Raw genomic sequence first — 4,942 nt, forward strand, 5'->3', positions numbered from 1 at the left:
GCCTTCTTTTTTTTTTTTTTCCTTTCAGAGCTGCCCTGCCCAGCAAGGAGGCAGCCTAGTCACTGTCTGCCTGTATAGGCTTTGCTGAGCTTCTTTGGGCTCTGCCCAGCTGCCGAGTGAACTTCCCTGCAGTCCTGTTTATATGGGTGTCGTTAGAGCTGCCTTGGCAATGGTGGCCCACCTCTGTATTGGCGGACTCTCTCTGTAATGCGGGTTGCCTCAGCAATGGCGGGTTGCCTTGGCAATGGTGGGCTGCCTCAGCATTGGCTGACTATCTCCGTAGTGTTGAAGTGCCTCGGTCATGGCGGACGCCTCTCCCCCACTGAGCTGGAACCTCCCAGATTCAGCTGCACTTGCTGTGAAACTCTCAATCTACAGAGTTTCTGATTGCTGTTCTTTTGTGGGGGTGGGACCAGCCGAGCCTGATTGCCTGGCTCCCTACCTCAGAGCCTTTTTTTTTTTTTTTTTTTAAGTTGGTGTTCCAGTCACCTGTTGAAGAGGCACCAGGATCTGTATGTTTTCCCATGCGGTGACTCACTGCTCTGGCTTAAACAGCGGCACTGAATTCGTGGCGCTTTTTTTTTGCCCTGGAATCTACTGTCCTGGTTCCCTGTTCAGTCCCCTTTTTAAACAGACGAATGGGCGACTTCCCGTGGCTGCAATTGCCAGCCAAAAGGGCACCCGGACCAGTGTATTTTGTACAGAGAACTGCTGCGCCAGGGCGCTAACAAAGCAGCCACGCGGGGCAAAGCAACTGTGCTGGCCAACTTGGCCACGCTGGCCAAAATAGCCGCGCTGGTGACCTGTGGGGCTTCTCTGCCTGGGAATCTCCTAGTCTGTGGGCAATAAAAATGCAGCATCCACTCACCCTCTGCACTTTCACTGGAAGCTGCAATCCTGAGCTGTTCCTAAATGGCCATCTTGGATCAATTCCCTCACATCTATATAATTTTTTTAAATCCCAAAACCTCCATGACCAAAGCTGATACGAGTTCTAATTACTAATGTAAAGCACTTCATTTCATAGAGAGATGGTCTTCTCAAAACTGTAATCATAGAAAGTTTCATTTGAGTGGTTTCCACAATAATGGGGTTAAGTTAGTCCTGGACTGTTCATTTCACTTACCTAAACCCCATTGCAAGCACGCTTGTTAGGTTGTGTAGTATGAGATAATGGCATCATTTGCAAAATCTTTTGTGAAACTGGACATCAAATATGTGAACTTTGTCTCCTATGAATGCCATCTGTTACAGAATCAGTTGAGANTTCTTACTCTTCTGGAGACAATTCAGTTTCCATCCACCTCTGCCATAAGGTTAAGCATTGTTTAAAAACCAAAAATACTGCCCTGAGATCCACTTCTCTAAAGAGCTTCTTCTATAGGTCCCTAGCTAATGTTAAAAGCATAATCTGACTTTCATATATATGATAATATGCTTCAGTATAAAATAATGTTTGGTATTAGCAGAAGGAATCTAGGGGAGTTTATGAAGTTTTAACATCTTACCCATATTTTTCTACTTCACCAAATATAGAACCAATGACCCAACTGAATTGGTATGCTCAGTGTTCCTCTCCCCAGCTTCAAGCTCTTTTTCTTTTAGGGGATCAGGGGAGAGAGTTTGACTCTTAGGACACTGTTTTAGCTTCCTTTCAAATCTCTGGTATGCCATCAGAGCAATAGAAATCTAGAAACTGTAACCATTATTCCCCTGGTCCATATGAAGACACAATTGCAGAGAGAGTAACTAAATGGTCTGCCAGAATTTTCAGAGAGGCAAAACCACATATATTTGAATATATAGAAATTGAATATACACTTGACCCTTGAATCATGTGGGAGTTAGGGATGCCAATACCCTTGCACCATTGAAAATCAAGGTATAACTTTTGACTTCCCAAAAACTTAAACTACTGATAGCCTACTGTTGACTGGAAGCCTATTAATAATATAGACAGTCAATTAACACAAATTTTATATGTGTTATGCATTATATAATATATTCTTACAATAAAATAAGCTAGAGAAAATACAATGTTATTAAGAAAATCATAAAAGAAAAATATATTTACTATTCATTAAGTGGAAGTAGATCCATGTAATGAATGGTAAAGGTCTTCATTCTTATGATATTCATGACAAGTAGGCTGAGGAGGAGGAGCAGAGGAGGAAGTGTTAGTCTTGCTGTCTCAGGGGTGTCAGAGGCAGAAGAAAATTTAGACCCATGCAATTCAAACCCATCTTATTCAAGGATCAACTGTATACATCTGTAACAGGCTCTGTGTGTCTGTGTGTGTGTGCTAATAGAATCGCAGGTCTTATTTTATATATATAAAGAGATGTGTATAAGAAATTGACTCTTGAGACTGTGGAGGGCAGGCAAGCCCAAAATCTCTGTGGCAAATCAACAGGCTAGAAACTCAGGTAAGAATCAATCTTTCAGTCCTGAGTCCAAAATCTGCTGGGCTGGAAACTAGGGTAGAATGTCTATGTTACCGGCTTGAGGTCGAATTTCTTGTTTACTCAGAAACCTCAGTTTCTGTTCTTAAGATCTTCAGCTGATTGGATAAAGCTCACACATATTATCATATCTTCTACTTAAAGTCAACTATAACTGTAAATGTTAGTCACATGTACAAAATGTCTTCACAGCAACATCTAGACTAGTATTTGACCAGACAACTGTGCACCACAGCCTAGCTAAATTAATGCATGAAATTTAAACATCACATAGTCCTATTAATGTCCCAAATTATTGAGCTTCCAAAAATTAATTCTTTTTAATTTTTTTATTTTACTTATTTTTATTGCAATAGTTTGGGGGGTATAGTTAGTTTTTGGTTACATAGATAAGTTCTTTAGTGGTGATTTTCGAGATTTTGGTGCACCCATCACCCAAGCAGTGTACACTGTACCAAATGTGTAGTTTTTTATTCTTCACCTCCCTCCAACCCTTCTCCCCAGGTTGCCAAAGTCCATTATATAATCCAGAAATTATTTACATATCATTCTACCTGACTAACAAATATATAATTTTTCTTGTTCCAAAATAAATTCTAGAAATTTCAAAATGGTTGCTTTAAACACACAGCATAGACCATTTAGAAATAAATGCAGAGATTATGTCGCAGATAAATGTTAACTTTGTTTAAAGATAAAATAAAAGCTATAAAATATGATGAGGTCATTCTGTATCAATGCAGGAGTAAATCAGAATATGAAAGCACTCTAAGGTCAGATATCCAGGATTATATCACCAAAAAAGCGTGTGACTGGAATTGAAGTAACACAGCTAAAATCAACACACATACAATACATGCTTTGCCAGAGTGTAGTGTTTATTTCTTGATGTTTTTTTCTCCTTTTATAGGAAAAAGAAATACAGCTTTTTCAGATGTTTACATTATCTGACATTGCTTTGGTTTCAGTAAACAAGGTCAAGAAAAAATGAAAGTACTTAATTACACCTCCAAAATTCAACAATAGATAGAAAAAATGCGGACCCTATTTATCTTATGACTACCAAATACTCAACATCCCATTATTCTAAAAGTTTCTTTCATTTGTTCATCAGTGTTGATATTCAACATTACTACATGCCAGCAACGTCTCTAGCTCTCTCCTGTGTGCTGGCAACACTATGATTCCCAGCATCGAGGCAATAACCCCCAGAAGGAATTGGTTGTGTTTATAAAATAACTGTGAGGCACAGAGATAATATTTTTTCTTTACATTCATGCATAATATTGCCTGAACGGGTACCACTACCTGCCAGACAGGTGCATCAGCCAAGCTGAGGCAATGTTTGTATGTGCTTTGTGACATTGCTATAAGAACATTCCTCTTAGTAACTTCCCTCTTTAGGAAGTTGCCTACTTCTAAACATTCTCCCCATTCATACTCCCAAACTCATTATTTTTCTTTCTCTTCTGGCATTTTAGAGTTTTTCCTCAACAGAGAGTGCTATGCTCTGATCATCACTGATCATCACTTATTTGTTTTTATTTGTTTCTTATTCACCATTTTATGTCCTGCTCTTGGCACACTACCTAGAATAGGATGAGAGATTAACATATATGTTTAGAGTAAATTGATGGTAATTTACAATTTATGTGAACATCAAAAACTGTCCTGAGTAGAAAGTCATAGGGGTGAAGAGAATATACCCTGGTCCCTTACCAAACAGGCATTGCCAACTGTGAGTTTTATCACTACCCCCATGACCGAAACATGCAGTACAAAAACAATGAAGACCTTCTCCTAACCTGGAAGAATTAACCTTTAATGCCCTAAGGCATCTATTGTTGTTATAAATTAACTTTCATATGCATATAGAATGCCCTGCATCATCCATAGAAAAAATGAAAACAGTCACCCAAATCAGTTTCTGTGTTCTATGATTCAGAAAAGGAAGTCACTTGAGAAAGGCTGAGTATCCTCCATGGCTAGTTGGCAAGCCTTCCATAGTCTATAAATGCAATTGTACTGAGTAACTGTAGATTATTGCCCTTCACTCTTGGCTGGTTTCATTTCCCTCTATCTTGTTTCACCCTGACCAGTTTAATCCCATATTGGTGGCAGGAATCTATACTGTAACTCTCTTATTTTAATGCACACTAGTAGATAGTGCATATTTTAATGCACAGTTCTTCCCTCTTAAAGTCAAAAACCTCTTTGTCAACCTTTCTACTACATCATTATGGAGCTCTAGGCAGCAGTAGTTTCATATTTCTAGTACTTTCTTAAAGCAGCAATTCTGCTTTCAAATTTTTTTTCATTTGGCCATGAGGACAGTCAATGCCAAGGAATTCAGAAGATTAGGGGGAGGGGAAAGGGACCTAGAAGCCTTATATTAAGTCTGTTACCATGCAGCATTGAAGCTAATCTAGGGACAGCCAGAATATCAGGTGGAGAAGAGAATGAGGAGTACTGGGTGTTTC

The sequence above is a fragment of the Cebus imitator genome, unplaced genomic scaffold (genome assembly GCF_001604975.1).
Source record: "Cebus imitator isolate Cc_AM_T3 unplaced genomic scaffold, Cebus_imitator-1.0 Scaffold710, whole genome shotgun sequence".
In the NCBI taxonomy this organism is placed as follows: Eukaryota; Metazoa; Chordata; class Mammalia; order Primates; family Cebidae; genus Cebus; species Cebus imitator.